This window comes from Cygnus atratus, chromosome 3, assembly GCF_013377495.2.
Source record: "Cygnus atratus isolate AKBS03 ecotype Queensland, Australia chromosome 3, CAtr_DNAZoo_HiC_assembly, whole genome shotgun sequence".
Lineage (NCBI taxonomy): Eukaryota > Metazoa > Chordata > Aves > Anseriformes > Anatidae > Cygnus > Cygnus atratus.
Window position 1 is genome coordinate 54,702,955 of NC_066364.1, and position 17,984 is coordinate 54,720,938.

The 17,984-nt window shown below is 38.7% G+C and overlaps 1 long non-coding RNA gene across 1 annotated transcript; it reads left to right on the forward strand.

Moving 5' to 3' along the window:
• The first annotated feature begins 3,296 nt into the window (after positions 1–3,296).
• Positions 3,297–14,826, forward strand: LOC118244023 (uncharacterized). The gene is made up of 3 exons (XR_004777430.2): positions 3,297–3,362; positions 3,993–4,186; positions 14,747–14,826. It is a non-coding gene; the product is annotated as an uncharacterized LOC118244023 (long non-coding RNA).
• The last annotated feature ends 3,158 nt before the right edge of the window (positions 14,827–17,984 follow it).

Consider the following 17,984-nt stretch of genomic DNA (forward strand, 5'->3'; position numbering starts at 1 on the left):
AAACTATCAAAGTTCAAAAAGGAAAATGCTGGGTGCTGCTCAGCTTTGAGGCTAGAGTGTCCCTTAATGACAGCTTCTTGGCAGTGTGACTCAACTGGAGTCAGAATCTCAGCATCTCACTACCCAAAATCTTACAGAGCCATCTGTAAGATGAGCTTCTAAAAAGTGGAGAAGGCAAGCAGCAAGCTTAATGAAGTCTCAGACTATATTTACATTGTTAAGTATTTGTGTAGAGCTGGGATGTATCTATACACTCTTTAAAGGATAGCCCAGAGAATTTTGACTTTCTGTCCAGGACAACAGGAGGCTGGTCATATCATAGCTATGGCTGTCACCATATGGCAAATCACTCAAAAAAAAGGCAATAAAAATTGTTTTGGTGGTGTAGATCAACAGAGCCCAGCTGAAAGCCACAGGTGATCAGCACCTCAGAGTCCACAAGATGGTACTTACAGCACTGTCCAGAAAGGACCTGCTGCAAAAATCCCAAACACTGCTCCCAACGAACTTCAGGTAGTTACTTAGCTGTAAGATCAAAGCAGACAGTTCTGTGGCTACAGTGCAGGGAGCAACCTGTACCTTCCCAAGAAACATAGCCAAGCACCAATACCGGATTTCTTTCTGAAAATCAGAAATATATCTGCAGCCTCACATGCAAGGCTTTGCAAAAATATTTTTTATGCAGACATAAATACTTTTATGAAATAGAAAAATTCTTGTTATCAGGATTTTTTAATGATGACTTTAACTTGTCCTCTGACTTCAGTTATGCTGAAAAAAAAAGTTAGCATAGCAAAGATCAGGCTGCATGAAAAGTCTCCACCAGTCTTTTTATGTGCAGGAATACATCAAAGGGCTTCAAGGGGTTTAGTAATGGAACTATGACAGCCCAAAGAATAAACAGAATTTGAGTGGACAGTTGCACAGGACTTAGAGCTTAATCTAGGGAGTCTGCAACTTGCTGAAAGGAGCCAATATTAAAGTAATTATGCATTTAAAACAATTACTATTTATTCTTCAAAGAATCATACTTGAAAGAAGTAACCCATTTTAAATTATTTCTGGTAATTGCATTGCATCCCCAAATTATATGTCTACATTCTCTTTGAACTAGACTTTCAAAAATATATATATTTTTGTTTAAAGACTACCCCCCTCTTGAATACTTCCCCCCTAACTTATCATTTCCTACAGCTGTAATATAGGGTGTTAAGCCTGAGTAAATACCACTAATTTTAGTTTCTGTAACTAGAACAGAAACCAGTTTAATAATGAACAACTGCAAATACCCTGGTTGCTCACTTACCATTGACTTTTGATAACCTGGGAAATTCTATAAAAGCATCAGCACATTACTATTAAAATTGTGGTAGTTCACCAGTACTTAGTAAAACAACTGAACACAAACTTAGGAGGAAACATTGTTTTGCTTCAGATAGCATAAAATAGCTTTCCATTTACAAATTTTTCTACATACAAAATCTGATTTAAAGTAATTTCCAATGTCCGCCAGTTCTCCTGAGACATGATCACATTATGCTTGTGTAGAAGAACCCAAAGAGCATACTCTATATCTTCTTACTAGCCAGGATGGTAGGGTAATTTTTACTTCAAAGTCTATTTAACAAAGTTAATGATCAGTTTGTGGGGAGATTTCCAGTGCTACGCTTAAGAATACATCTTGCTCAGATATACATGCAGAGGTTAATTTTAAACTAGCTAGCTGTTATATTGCTGAGAGCATAACAGCCGCAGAACAGGCTCTGTACAGACTCCCCTCCATGGAACTGGGTCATTTGGGGCAGTTGATCTATGCCAAGGTGCAGCTCACAGCCACCTGCAGTGTGAGCAGTACCCACTCCTAGCCAGTTTACACCTGGCTTGCAAGAGTCTAAGTGAGCTGCAGTCCCACTCGGAGTTTCATATTTGCAGTGAATGCAGAACTGATTCAAAATGAAATGATTTGGCTTTCTGTAGATATGACACTCCTTCCAGTCTGCCTTGAGTCCACCAGCTCTTCTCATTCTATCTGAAGAATAATTCCTCTCCATCTCCATGCCTTGTTAAACTTTCCGTCCTCTTTTGTTCCATTGTACTAAGGCTAGGTTTATCTCACACAGCTATATGCAAGCTAAGCTAGTTGTCTGTTCTAGCTCTATCTTCTACCATATCAAAAAAGAAAGATCAGCATCTTTCTGAAGGGAATGATACGTCTACCTCAGACCCTGTCTAAGGGGAAGGCGCACTGAAGAGTAGCTTCCACAACACAGAGAGTCTTTGAAGCGAGATTAAAGAGAATTATTTTTGTATCATTTTCATTATTGTTTTCTAAAGCAGAGACAGAATTCCCCTGCCTATAGACAAGCCACAAACAAGCTGCTTAGACTAGTTCTCTGAAGCTGAATTCAGTTGTCTAAACATTGGCATCTAGTGAGATTTGAGTTGCCACAAGGTGTTTAATGCATGCTATGACTTTGGCAGATATGACAGAGGATGTATAAGAAGCCCACTCCTTTCTGGTGTGGCAGCCAGCAGCCACACTACATACCCTATAGCACCCAAACTAGACAGATGCTTACATTTATGCAACTGAATTGAGTCCCTGCTGCTTAGGCATTTAGAGTTATTTATGACTGTTCCTATGCTTATTTTCTAAGAACATATCTTCCCTATTGGAAGAGTGTGTGATTTCCATTTTCAGGTTAACTAAAACCTGTGAACTATCCCACACAGTAAAAGCACAGTGAGAAGTGAGCACTTCCATTTTACTGTGGGTAAGCCTCCTGATGACAGTTGTGACATGGACCTAAGGATAACACTGGAGTTACTGGTTCTTGCTTGTTGTAATATCTGGTTGGGTAACACATTGTATTTACACTATTTAAAATCCTGGAAATGAGATCTCGGTATTTATTGCACAACTTACCAGCTCTTTTTATGTTAGTTCTTGGTCTATTAGAGAATGTCATTGATATGGGCATAAAACATAAATATCTGAAGCCCTGATAAAATGTAGGCCTCTTCAGGAACTGTTATGCTCTTATTTGAATTCATTTCTTTAAGTAACTTCCTAATTTAAATACTTCTGGATCACCCTATTTCCTAAGTTCCTTAAAATTTCCTTCATAAATGTTCTGTGTGCTGTATCAATTTATCTATTTATCTATTTATTTATTTATTTTTAAGTAAAGCAGGTTTAAGCAATATGTTACTGCATCCCATAGTACTTTTAGCAATGTGATGTCTAGAAGCCTTTTCTGCAAATAAGGAAATAAGATATTTCTACATTTCTCAACAGTCTCCTACTCTGGTTCACTCTTCCTCTCGAAAGCACTTGGTGTCACCACTGCCTTTATCCTGAGGTAAAAATATTTATCCATGTTGCCTGAGGACTTATGCATGGGGCAGAGGGCTCTATAAAGCAGGCTCCTTCTCTTGGTCACCAGGTTTTCTCTCCAGAAGCAGTCTCCTACCTTCCACATCTTTTCTGGGTCAAAAAGCTTGACCTGGCCAATTGCTGGCTGCTCCCGCAGGCACTCCAAGGGTGGGTGGTCACCAGCACCCCCTCCAGGACACAGGGAACTCCTGAGCATCCTGGTGGCCTGTTCCAGCTCCAGGCATCCAGGGAGATCAGTGGGTCATGCTGGCAGACATGTCTTCCTGCCTGAGGTCACCGCTGATCCTAGAACATCTCTACTCTTCCAGCACTTCAGGCTAGCTGGCTGTGTCTCTTCAGTTCTTTATAATACAAATTCCTCTCTCTCAACAACTCCTTGAGCTGATCTTTCCTGTGCTGTTTATAATTCTTTTTTTTTTTTTTTCCACTCTGCCTTTTCCTTCTGCCTTCTGGAAGAGGACACAAGGAAACAAACATTTCTCACTTGTTTTTTTTTTTCTTTCAACAATACTGTTTTTTATTAGCACCGTTTTTTTCCATTAGTCAGACAGTACCCATTAAAAAAAAAAAAAAACACTCTCCTTTCATTTCACAGTGAGAAGAGTTTCATGTGGAGTTCAGAGCTAACCTCCCCTGTGAAAAAGGTGTGAAGCATTTGTTGGAGCCCCAAGGGCACCTAGGGCCTTATGGGCTTCCCTAGGAGCCCATTTCAGCCCACAGCAGTGCCAATCTCCAGCCATGGGCCCCCCAGCAGGCCAGGCCACACCACCCTTCTTTTGGGGGATGAAGGTGAGATGGGAGTGTCTCGGAGGAGTGGGTGGGCACAGGTGAGGGCATCAGGAAATGACTTCCAGACAAGCAGTGTAAGCAAGTCTGCTGCTTCTCCTTTGGTACCACATTGCATTGCATTTTGTCCATACTTTCCAGCTTTTGGCTGACTGACTAAGAAATAAGACAACTTTCCTTTCCCCTACTTAACTACTATCATTAACATGCTCTGGACAGAGTCCGTCACATAGACTGTTATTTAAGGAGACATTTGAGATGTGCGCAGTCAGCTGTCTCAAACAAACATGACACTACTGGTCTACCTAGACAAAGGCCAATGTAGCTCAGTGTCCCACTTCTAACTGATCAGTGATGATATCAAGGAAAGCAGTGCAAGGAACAAGGTAAGTATACAGAGACACTTAAACTTTTAGCTTGCAAAAAACGTATACCTTAGGACATCATAAGCCAGACATTGTATCCTCATCTTTGCATTTATTAGATCTAGGTGAATTTTCTTCCATGAATTGATACAGCTGTTTTCTGAATCCATTGGTATTTTTGCCCCCACAATATTCTGCATTCCCAGGTAAAGCTGTATGTTGCAAGAAGTATTTTCTTCTGCTTTTAAACTTCTGTCTAGTGGTTCTCTGTTGTCCCCAGAATTCACTAAAAGGTAGTAGTTATTTAACAGCACAGCTGAAAAGTCATAGCTGGATGCAAACTGCCTCTGGCTTGGTCTGCATCAAGGAGAGAGGCCATTTATGCTGTGTTTGTGAGACTCAGCATCTAATACAGCAACACATTTCAGAGGAACTGTTTTTTCTAAAGCAAGAAATACTGAATTTCTTTTGATTAAGCACTCTTTGGGCTCATTTACATAATTGTATAACAAGAAGACTTCTGTGTGAGTATCAATACCATGTCAAGTAAAAAGGCTAAAAGTCATTGCAGAACATATCAACACTCTTCACAGACAACCAGGAAACTTATACCGTACTGTCAGCTGAAGTAAATAGCATGTTTTTTGCAGACTTCTCTCCCTGCCCAAAGAAAAAAAAAGTCAAAGCTGTGAACTTATGAGTGCTGAGTTGCACAGTTCAGCATTTCTGCTAATATCTTGAGCTGTCTTAACAAGAAGTGTGCATAAGGGTTCAGCCAAGCTTACTTCATATGTAAAGTGAGGTTCAGAACAATCCATGGCCAAAAAGCTTTGCTCCAAGGTCAGTAAGTGATGTAGTTCAGTTGCCATCAGTGGATCTAAAGTATTAAAAAAAAAAAAAAAAAAAAAAACTGATTAATATTCTTACTGTGTGAATCTCATAACAAAATCTTCATTTGTCTGAGAGCCACAAGACATATACCACATCTTTTGAAGTGGTGAGAAGGGGGGAACTCTCAGAATAGTTTATGAATGGGACAGAGTAATGATTCCTCAGGGTACCACTAAGATTAGGTTGGGAGGCTGGAAGTGCCCACATAATGTTTGCTGAATAGCACTTGATGACTCATTTCCTCCTTCAGTAAAAACAGAGATGCCTTGGAGAAGCACCTGAAGTATGTGTGAAACGTGCTTGTGCTCAAAAAAATGCAAACAGACAACTCCTATTTTAAAGTAAGGGAAAGATTGGATTTTCAAGTCAGCTTCTTCAGTGCTTAGGAAATTCTTTTAAGAGTTTAACTATAAGCAACTTGGGACACAGAGATTCCTCCTTCAAATAATTTTTAAAATCCTAACAGTCTCAATTTGCATTTAATAAGGTTATTTTTCTGAAGAATTCTTCTGGAAAACATATTTTAATGTATATATATTAAGGGACAAAAAATATGCAGTCTAGTCACTTTATAGTCTGCTTTCAGAAAAGGTAATTTTCATGTCTTTATAAGCACAGACTTTTTGAAACAAATGTGGTATGATGACATTAAGAGTGAAATACAGTTATATCAATTGTGCGAAGTGTCTTTTGAAAGGTGCTTTCACCAGAAGGCTACTGTTGACCCCAATGAGTGATTCTCCTTTGCCTGAATTTATAGGGCAGATGAATGAGAATGATTTATGAACCTCTCCTCTCCTCTCCTCTCCTCTCCTCTCCTCTCCTCTCCTCTCCTCTCCTTTCCCTGTCCTGTCCTGTCCTTTTCCCTTTTTTTTCCCTTGTGTCACATCCAGCTTGATAAACAAATCATCTTGGGCCAGAGTTAGCTTCTCAAAGTTTCTTAGCAAAAATTGAATCCCATCATCTAAAACTGATTTGCTTGCAACAGTATCTCCTGCCTTGGGAGGTAAAAGGTGAGACAAGTTTATCAGGGAACTCTGTGATCCTGCTGTTCCTGGCCAGGGAATAACGTATGTTTCCCCAAGCAGCTGTCTTCTCACACATTGCACAGTTATTGCACAGTTATGACACACACAGTCACAGCTATTGCAGTACTGAACTTGATTTTCCCAGACGGAGACAAGCTAATTTATGTATCCACACCTTTGTTGCAAAGAGTCTGCTATCATAGGTGACTGGCTATCTAGAACTGTCCTCGCTTCCTGCTCACACGTAAGGTAACCAAAGAGCTACCACTCACTGCAGATTAAGCTGTGTCCTCTGTCCCATACCCATCTTTTCCCAGGAGGGATAGAAGAAGAAGAATCCATCTACCTGTGCTACTTTATTCTCCATCTACCTTTGTACCTTTATTCTCCTAAGAAGCACAATAAAATGGTATCCGTGGAGCTCTGAATAGAGTAACTATATTGCCTTCTAGAAGTCACTTAGAGGCAACTCGGATACTTTGGAAATAGACAAAATAGCATGAAAAGTAAATATACCTACATGCAAGTTTCCAACCAGGACATACACTTACTAGCACATATAAGGCAGCAGAAAGAATGAGTGAGAATATAAAATATTGCTGTTCCTGTTCATTGAGTAATCAAAAAGAGTAAACAAAGAGAAAATGAAACATTTCCTCTTTTTCATAAAACTATAGAGGAAAGGAGAAGAAAGGGAAATATTTCTCTGTCACAAACCAGGGAGTGGAAGAGGAACCCAAAAGAGCTATAGATGTTATATCATAATGTCTACATACAAGATGTTAGAGAGTTCAAGAAAGAATTTGTCAACATTAATTAACCTCTCTGAAGCAGAACTGCATTTTGGGGAATAGGTCCAACTGCACAATGTGTCAACTTAAAGAAATCTATTCTTTTAACCACAAACGTAATTGAAAAAGCCACAAAATGGGGGCTTAGGGTTTCCCAGGTACTATAAAGTAGACTGCAAACGTAAGACAACACTATTAATTTCATGCCTTCTTTTACAAGAGATAAGTAATGTTGCAATTCTTATAGTAAAAGCAAAATTAAATACAAACATTTCCTGTTTCTTTACAAGAAGATTTCTGGTAGAAAATAATAATTTAAAGAAAATAATAATTTAAAAAAAATCAGTTTGTAGATACTATATTGGCATAGACTGTGCCATACTTTAATGCCATATTATACTGTGGAGCTATAAACCAAACTTATTTACTGGCTGCTCCATTTCTTGGGATATAAGCAGCTTCAGAGAAAGAAAAAAGCTTCAGACCATTAATTTGAACATGTGAACATTTATTCTTAAACATGTTTCAGAACCACTCACTCCAAGCTGACTGTTCTGTCACAACACATATGTTAGAAATAGTGTATATATATCAGATATGGCAGAATTATCTGTACATGATTTCTTTATGGGAGAGAGGGAAATCAACAGCCCTGATGGTTTAAATCCCAGCAGAAGGAAGATATACACCTTAGGGACTTGGAAAGAGGTGAGCCTCACTGTGATTTCAGTTTGAGCAAGTTGGGACAAAGTGCACAGGACCTGCCTGGGTGCCCTTGAATGAAATACTTGGATAAACTGCCAAAACCTTGGAGGTACCATTTAGTACTTTGCCTGTAAAAACACTCCACATGCTCAAGGAGAAATAGTGGTGATGCCACATTTTTCTGGGCCTCTGCTTAAGAAGTTCTTGTCAGTGAAAAACACAAGGTTGTTTTTACGCACAGTAGCTACACTGCAAGCATATTCCAATCTCCTGTCAGTGACAGTGCCTTCACAGCCACTATGAACAGCAGTAATGTTGAGAATTCGTGTAAGTTATGGTTGTGAAATTCAATGCAATGTGAATAAAACAGTCCTTCAGCCATGTGGCCAGTTGTTACCATTCACATACATAAGAATACTGAAATCACAACTCCCAGGAATTTGGCAAAATCCCAAAAATGTTACTTTGGAATGAGAAATCTGTAACTGGATTTTGCCACACGTGTAATGAAATAAGCAAATGACAAAAAATGGATAAGTAAAAAATTAACTAGTTAAAGTTCTTCCAAAGTATCCAATTGTTCCATAAAAATTTTTAATTATATTTTGAACTATAGAACAAAATTTAGGAAACATCTTGATTTTTTCCTTGCAGTTTGCTTTCTGAGAACATATTGTAACATACGCTTTACAAAATTACTCAAGCAATTTCAGAAGAAGAATGAATATTAACACTGCCAGGACCAGTATTTATTTTTTCTCTGTAGTCACATAGTAAGCATAAGTGAGCATATTAATTATAGGCTGTTATTATGCTCTTATCTCAGCTGAACAGATCAGAGCTCAGCCCATGAGTATATATCTACTAACCAGATAGATAAACAGAGCTACTGAAAGCATATTCTATATCAGTGACATTGATCAATGATCCAAAAACCGAGTAATTAAATCATTTAGCTACCTGAAGCTGCAGTCGTACAGCACTCTGAGAGAGCAATCTCATCACTGTGAGAGTCATCAGCAAAGAAACAGCTACAGATGGTAACTCTGGATCCCTTTCAACACCTGGATCAAAACACTGCACTCAGAGGCACTTGTTTCACTTAAATTTATCTCACACACTCAGAATTTAAGTAATACACACAGCAATTAGAATTAGAGTCCTTGCAAGATGCATGTATTTCATGATTGCTCTAACAGTTATTTCTTTTTTCTGACAATCAAACATCTGACTTTCCAAGTGGATTCTCAGTTTTTCCTCCATTTCTTAAAACAAATTAATAAAATCACTGACAAGTTAACAGCTCTTTTTACTCCATATTGTCCTTTGTTTGACTTGCTGTGTATTAATTGGTCCAAGCAAAAGGATCTTTTGATTTTGTTTCAATCCAACCCAGCAAAATTCAATATTAACCTTCACTGGTTTCTTTTGCTTTCACCAACTTTAACCCTGTAGGCAATATGTACTTTAAAAAGTTAAATAGGTGGGACAGATGCGTTCTTCCAAACACTTTTTAAGAGCTCTACATACTGAAGATATAGGACTCTCAGACGAATGTTCTTTTAAAGCTTTTGTTCTGAATCTGTAACAGTGCACAGCAATGGCTCATTTCCAGCAACTCCCTATCATATTCCATTCTGACAGTCATTTTCCAGCTATATCTACAGCTAGGATCTATGACTTGAACAAGAGGGAAAGAACAAAAAAGATGCTAGAAGATTAATGATCTTTGGCACTATATCACCACAATCCCAGCTTCAGTCACCATAAACAGAAACACATGAACAAAATCAATATATCATGTTGTCCCAGTCACTGAATATGCTTCCTATAAACTTCAGAAGAATAGCATTAGGCTAACATGGGCCTCTAAGCACCGCCCTGAAAATCAAGTACAGAATATCCAAGAATCTTCTCAGAAATGCCCCCTTATGATGCAGAAATTCCTCTCCAGTTAATTTTTTCCCACAAAGAGTACATGTTCTTCACTTGAACAAAGGATCATTGCAAACTTGGTTTTACTAGTCTGACATCAAGAGATGCACATTTGCCCCATTTTCCATACAGCCTGCCCTCAAAGAGAAGCTGTAGGTGTACAGTATCTGATAATATTAGACATCTGGAGCACCTCCAACAAGTCCAAGAACAACTATCCAGATCTCTACATTGACCTCAACCTCTGTGCTTTAAGACGTCTAATAAGTACCCAAGTTACAGCACAATATGGACCAATAAATACACGAACCAAAGCTTCTCTTTATTGTAAAGTGAGATTTTAATCCGCTGCATTCTTGGCACTTCATGCTGTAGGTGAGCTTTCTGTCCCACCTGGTGCTTCATCTGTTCCCTCTTCTTGAAACAGGGAGCTCTAGCAGGAAGGATTCAGTCAGTGGTGCCAAAATTTTTGCTCTGTCCAGACCCAAGCATGTGAGGAGCATGTGTCAGCCTGGGCTTGAGGATTTGAGAAGGACCTCAACTTTCATCCAGAGTAGACTGAAGAGAACATGGTCCTCACATACCACAGCTTCATAGGTAGCAATGCACTCATCTAAGGAGTCTGCAGCCTTGTTCCTTTTCTGGTCTGTTTTCCTCCTCCCTTCCTCTGCTCCTAGTCATGAAGACCCAGTGTCTCCTGCCCACACTGTGGCATCCACTGGACCACTTCCATGATTTGATTTAACTCATTAAGACAGATGGACATTTTTATCGGCCACGTTAATGAGGTAAGCTGTCTCACATGAGTCCCAGAGCTGGAACAAGATAAGCAATCAGATCCTAAAACAAAAAGCTAAAAAGAAGTGCATTAGGAGGAGAAGCAGAGCTTTCCTATTTCAGTGGCACTGAGCTGGCAAATGGGTATACCCCATAGAGACGTAGCCACTAAGTCCAAGCTTGGGAGCACACAGAGTGAGTCCAAACTTGCAGCTACAATAGAGTTTTTTCTCCAAATTTCTGGTCTCTTGGGCTAAAAGATATGAATAGTGAAGGAAACCCATTTATTAACATCTAACACTAAAAGACTACCCTGGTAAGCCATTTATGTGCTTGATAACTAGCCATGTGAGTGCACCACAATAAAGCAGATCTCATCCTGTAACTCCAAGAAACAAGCCACTGGGGATTATAGTGCTTCTATTTCTGAGGCAGTTTAAAATACCTATTATGAAATACCCAAACTTCACCCTCATCTTGGTGAAAAAACATGTGGGAGATTAAGACTTAGTGAGGGTGTTCAACAACCGAAATCAGTCAAACCTGCACCACAAATTCATAGGCATCAGAGCTCATATTTAAAATTCAAACTATGCAAGTTGAAAGGAATCTCTATGCTCCTCACTGGTAAGTACTACCTTTGAAAACAGTAATGTTACATAGTAAATACTGTGCTGTGTAGCTGCTCAAACCCAAGCTAAAGACTGTTTCTTAGTAAAAGTGATAAAATTGCATTGCTGGCATGAGCATAGTAGGAAATTCCAAGGTATGTTTTAACAATCAGAGATTTTTTTTTCTCACATCAAAAATCTCAGACCATGAAAGGATTTTGACATACAAGAGAAAAAGAAAACCTAATTAAATTCTATGGGAAATCAGAATGATAGGTCACCTAATTATTCCTAATTAACCCCTTCCCAGGAACTCACACACAAGGTGAACATATGTACATGAACTTGTTTTGTGGATAACTTCTTCTGCTCAAGACAGGGGCAAATAACACAAAAGAAGCAGGTGGCATTCTCATCTTCCTATGAACAAAAAATACATATGCTGGATATCCTCCAAACTCACTCCTTCCTGTGATTCACCCTTAATGTTAACTTAAACACTGAAAGCTAAACTTTCTCCCAAAGCTTGGTGGTCCTTATAACTGTCCCATTAACACTTCCTCCAGCACTGTGCTCTGTCCTCTTTGCCCTTGGACCCCTTTTAGCTCTAAACTGGAGTTACACACACACAGCAGTCAGTCTGACTTGATTTAGGCAAGCACAATTATGGGGCTTTTATGTCAGCACATTCTGGGCAGCTGTAACCTTATCAATGCTAAGTCGGCATTGTTCAAGATGAACCAAATTGCAAAGTCTTTTTAAATGAAGTTCCTAAGGAGATATTCCAGTCAAGATGAGCAAAATCAATAAGGCCACACGTTCAGCCTTGTAACAGGTCAGCTTCTGACCTACCTCCTCCATTCCCACATCTCACTGAAACTGGACTAGTGTACAGCAGGGACAGGAAGCTGTATTAGGTGGTGATCTACACTGCTTAGTCAGAAGGTCCTTATCTTGCAATCCTGGGAATCAGGCATTACTACCAAGTAAAGATCAGAATAACAGAGAATAAAATCCTCCTAAATGTATATTGATATCCTACTTTATACTTCTCCCCCAGATTTTTTAAGTTCCACTTGTTACGCCACCTGAATATTCAACAAGACTTAACAACCTAAAAGAATGGGTGTTTTCTCATGATGCAGGAAAGCTTACCTAATTTCTGCCTGCTACTGTTATTAGAGCAGAAAGAACAAAAGTGGTTTGTGCACACAGTTAACTTATTTTAGTTTCACATGGGTGAGACTAAACAAAACGGAATTAAACTAGAGGAAATTTCCATAGACAAGTCTCTATCCTTGCAAGTGCTATCACTGAGAATACCTGACAGGTATTCAGCTAGAAACTGCAGCTAAAATTAGAAAGAGTCACGAAGGAGTCATTTCTCAAAATAAATAAATGAATGAATAAATAAATAAATAAATCTAATTACCAAGAACTATAAAAATATTCCTAGAGTTGCTATTAGTCATGTTGCATTTACTTCCAATAACATACAATGGCTCACAATACCAATATAGTAGGCAGACCACATAAAGGAAAGAGTATTCAATTTTCTTTCTTGTTGGATTTAATGCTAAAATATTTTAACGGTTCTGCTGTGGTCGATCTAAAGTTTAACTATTTGCAGCAGTGATAATTTTAATGTATTCAATTTAGAGGCATATGCAGGTTTTATTGACTGCCCTGCTTCAGGAGCAATAGGAGAGATTCATATACTGTTTTTAGGCTTAGTTGCCCGATATGTTGAGTATGTTCTTACCCCAGTGCATCTTGAATCATTGCTTGCTGAGGACATTGTCTGAACCACGCTGTGGGAGACATCACTGGAGAGGATCTGCTGCAAGGAAGTTTTTCACTCTTGTTTATTGACTGGAAAATGAAGAGGGAGACCAGCAATCTAACATCTTCAAGAGACCACTTGCCTTCATTTTACTTTAAAATAAAATTAGCATAGTCTGTAATTGACACATACACACAAAACCACAACAGTTTACAATAGAGTTACTGCAGTGATTTTTTACCATTACTGTTAGATTTCAACGTCACTGTAGTGATTTTAAATAAAAGCAAGATCCTAGGGTAAGACTCAAATTACGTGCAATGGCTCTGCCTTGCCCTTCTCTAGAGACTAGTGAATTTCCTCAAAGCAAGGGAAGGAAAATATTTGGGCAATATGGTAAAAAAAAAAAAAAGTTAGTGAACAAACTTTAAAAATAAATAATCCTGGCAGCATTATCTGTGTTAAAACTTAAGGAAAAACCACAAATACATACTGTTTGTAGGAACTGTATAGTGCTGTTTTCCTGGGATATAATTATTGTAGGTTTTGTTGTTGTTATTGTTCTAAATGATGAAGTATGATGAGTATATTTTTCTGTATATGAAAGGGTCATGGCTTAAAATCTATTAGTTTTTTCCTTTGTAGGCATAGCTTACCCCACTTGTAAAGAAACTTTCCTGGATTTCTTGCATGTGGACCAAGAAATTTTCTTATACCAGACTTCTAAGCTGTCACATTTCCAGATATTAATGAATTATTCTGAGTTATATGAAAGGAAGAAGAAGGAGGGCGTATGGTTCCCTTCAAACTTTTATATTTAGAGTCAGACTAACAAAGACTTTGGTGAAATAAAGTGAAACACCAGCTTGTAAAAAATTTACAAACCATTTCAAATACCCCAGCAATTATGTTCTGGTATCTGTGTGGCATATACAGAGAAAAGGATTTGGGGGCAGAATTTATAGGGGTTTTTTTTAGGCTACCTGCTCTAACTCAAATATACATTCTTTATTTCTGAGTAAGATTATACTAGCTCACAGTGACTAGTACAATCAAAGGGTACCAAACAGGTACATTGACTTGAGCTTTTCAGCCTGCAAAAGAGGTGATGGCGACACAGATATGATAAGCATCTGAATTGTCCTGAAGCATGGCAGGAATACAGTGAACATGGAACAATTTTTCAGTATGACTAATATGAGAAGAACTAGTGAACATCAAGCAGCAGGTACAAACAAGTAACGGAAGATCCTTTCTCTGACACTACATAAAACCGTGAAATTCATTGTCACGAGATATAATGGATGGGAAGAAAATCCATCAAGGCCTATTAAACACTAAACCAGAAATCTCCAAGCCAGAGATCCATAGAACCTGAAAACTGGAAAGGAGAGAGCCAGCATGATATGACCGTGTACTTCATTATTCTTCCATACGTGTCTGCTACAGCCATTGTCAAAGGGCAGGTGCTGTTTGTCAGGATAGACAGGTCCTCAATCTAAACAAATGCAAATCTCATTATATCATATATGATGTGGTGAAAACAATTTATATATACTGTATCATCACATATTTCTCCTTTCTGTACATATATATATATGTATGCGTGTGTATATCTATGTATATATGCATACACATTTATGCAAAAGTGATAACCAAGATTTTCTTTGGTTCCAGGTACCCTTTCGAAGCAAGTGATAATAGAAATTGCTGTCCTGGAAAAGCTTTACTAATCTACTGGTATGAGGACACTGTAATTTCATATGTACGGTGCCATTGAGACTCACGTTACAGAGATTCATGTTACACAGACTCCTGAGCTAGTGGAAACTGCAACTTTAATAATGTTTTTGACAGTTTATTTTTGTGTAATGCCCTAGATTAAAAGAAAAGAAAAACAACACACCACAAAAAAAAGCTGAAAAGAAACCAGCCAGAATTCCAGCATGCAGCTCCGTAATCAGAGCCACATGTGCCTCCTGAAGGACTGGAACTTTTCTCTCTTCCCTACAGACATCCACCACTAACCAGCTCTTTGAGGCGCAATCTGAAGCATCCGTGAAGTTTCTGCTTCAGCTTCCTCAGGTTTCCCAGTTCCTGTCACTTTGCCTTGCTAGTCACAGCCTCTCTGGCTCTAAGACTTGGTTGGTCACCTTGTTCCAAAAAATTTGCCTTCTGGCCTGAAGGTCATCTTACAGATTTCAGGCTTCAATTTAGACACCTCTCCCCAGACTCTCAAATCCAGCATCTTCACAAAATATGTCTCATCTGCTATCTTACTTGCCCTTCTTCCTCTGGCTCCCAGCCAGTCTGAGGCAGTTTTGTTACTCTCTTCTCGTTAATCAGGCTTTTGTCTACTTCTATCAGTTTTATCTCTTCTCTCTCTCTCCCCTACATAACATTTTTTCCCTTTTGCATTTAAATCAGGTAATGTCCCGCTGCAGATTTCCTCAGTGTGTCTACACAGCCACAGTTTCCATCTCCTTGATGTATGAACCAGCTGGGGGAATCTTTTTTTGTCCCAAAGCAAACTTTTGTTTAATGAGGAAATATTTATACAATATAATTAAGAACATTAGTACACAGCGTTTTTATGCCCTAACAGTGAACCTCTGGGTAGGGTATAGATTTTTGTTCCTTTTCTCTCTGGTTTTTGGTCTCAGACTGTCTTTGTGCTTGTTTTGCATGTGTCAACAAACACGTGTCTTCTCGGGCCACTAATCAAGAGACTTGAGCTTTCTGCCTTGTAAAATTTCCTGCTGTTGCAGGAGGAGATAACAGCCAAGGCTACAGCAATGGATTTGGAGATCACATGTACCTTGGAAAGTTTGAAATTATTTCTCCCAAGACCTTCACCATGTGGAGTTGAGCCTATTCCAGCCTCTGCTCTTCCAGACGCATCAACAACTTCTATTCATCCTTCCTGTGCAGACGATAAGCCTTGATCTTTGCCACAGTGGTGGGAGGAGCAAGGCTCCAAGCACAAGAGCAGAAGCCATGTGAGAACAGGACCCCTTGTAAGGCTGGGTTCACTTTCTCAAGCCCAGGCTGTCAGACTATGAGACCTGCTCACCTCCCCAGCAGGAGAAGAGATGAAGCATAGTCAATGACTACATAAACTTAGAGATTTCGGAGTGCTGCATATCTGAACAAAGGGTAAGCAGAGACTTTTGACTTCATTAAATGTATTTTCCCCAACCATATTCTCAATAGTAGCCAAAATATTTTGATGGCATTTTCTACACGTGCATACACATCTTCAGACTGACATGTAGTCTAATAAAATTTTCCAAGTGCCAGAGTCTTATCTGATGGGCAGTTAACGACTTTAGCAGTTGCATCTGTAGCAAAAATTATCTGCCAAATAATTTTTCCTTATTTTTTTTTTTCAAAAGATGTGCAGTCTGTCAGCTATCAGTCTTGCACATCTAATTAGCCATTGAGAAATCATCACCTTAGTCAAAAGCAAAGTGGACCTTCATAAGATAGCAAAGGTGAAGGCTTCCTGCATTGTCCTGCAGGTCATACATGCATTAGACCTTCCTATCAGGAGATATTTAGGTTTAATGTTATAAATATCTATACTTTCTCCACCAGCTGCACACCTAAAAGAGACCATGCTTCCCTACTTTCTCTGCAGGTCTTCCCCACACAGGGAAAGGACGGGAGGGGCCAAGAGGAGGAGGTGGTGATACACAAGTAGGTCTAGGAATACAGCTGGGACTGGGTGAATGCACTTTATTCCTTTTCCTGTTCTGGGAGCTTCCCAGAATAGAAAGATGCTCTATGACTCCAGAACGGACTTTTCAGCTAAATGAGCATCTAAAGTTGGCTCGGCTGAGAGGAGTGACACATACCACAGACTGCCAAAACTCCCACAGAGGACTCTCTCTCCACTGTAGAGACAGCAATTGACTATCTAAATATATTTCAGAAAAAAAAAAAAAAAAAGATTGTTTTTGGGGGGTGGGGAAGGAGGAGGTTGTTAGTGAATATTGAATGAATATTCTTAGTGACCAAATTTTCACCACTAGTCTCTGTCACTGTGGTTTTAATTTAATGAAAAGTAAATCAATGGTTAATCTTCACATTACTTTATAGTTCAGATTTGCTAAAGGTCATGAACTATGCACAGCTAAAACACTTCACTGCAAGGGAAAATATCATCACAGATATTTCACAATAAGTTGGTGGATTTTTCTTGTTCTTTAATTTTCTTTTTTCTTATTTTTTTTCCTGTTACTCCAGGTATTAGAAAATAGGAAGCTGTTAAGAAGAATGTAGTAAGAGCAGCCAGGACATTCTGTTCACTCACTCTTTAATCTTTCTCCTGTAATGCTACTGTGGTAACTGATATCATTTATTTTCATAATTCTGCTTGCAATTCTGTATGTATTGATCAGATAGATCTAGTCTTCAGGAAAATCAAATAACACTGTCTTTGATAAACTCCAAGGTAGAAATTCTTTATCATCTTTTTACACGTTTATGTTCTTGGGTAATAGGCAATTTAAAAGCACTGTGAAAAAGTAAAGTCCAATCCAGAGAACCAGAATGACACATCATAAAATGAACCAGTAAAATGTATTAATTGAAACAATTAGAGAAACACTGAATTATCACTTCCAGCCTGGAATTATGGAGTTCCTGAGTGGTATGCAGGTATACAATTGCAACACTTGCAAGAATGCGCTCAGATTGTGTCCCATATCACATCTGCTAAGCTTTTGCTTACATAGAAGACCAGTAAAAATTGTTTCCGTAACTTTCTATAGGATTAACAACTTGCCTAAGTGAATTGTCTTTGAAATATTTAACAGATTACAACAATTAGAAAATATTAAGAGGACACAACAAAGAACACAAAAGATGTAAAATCAAAGTTAATGTTGAATATGTCCTTAATCATGTTACT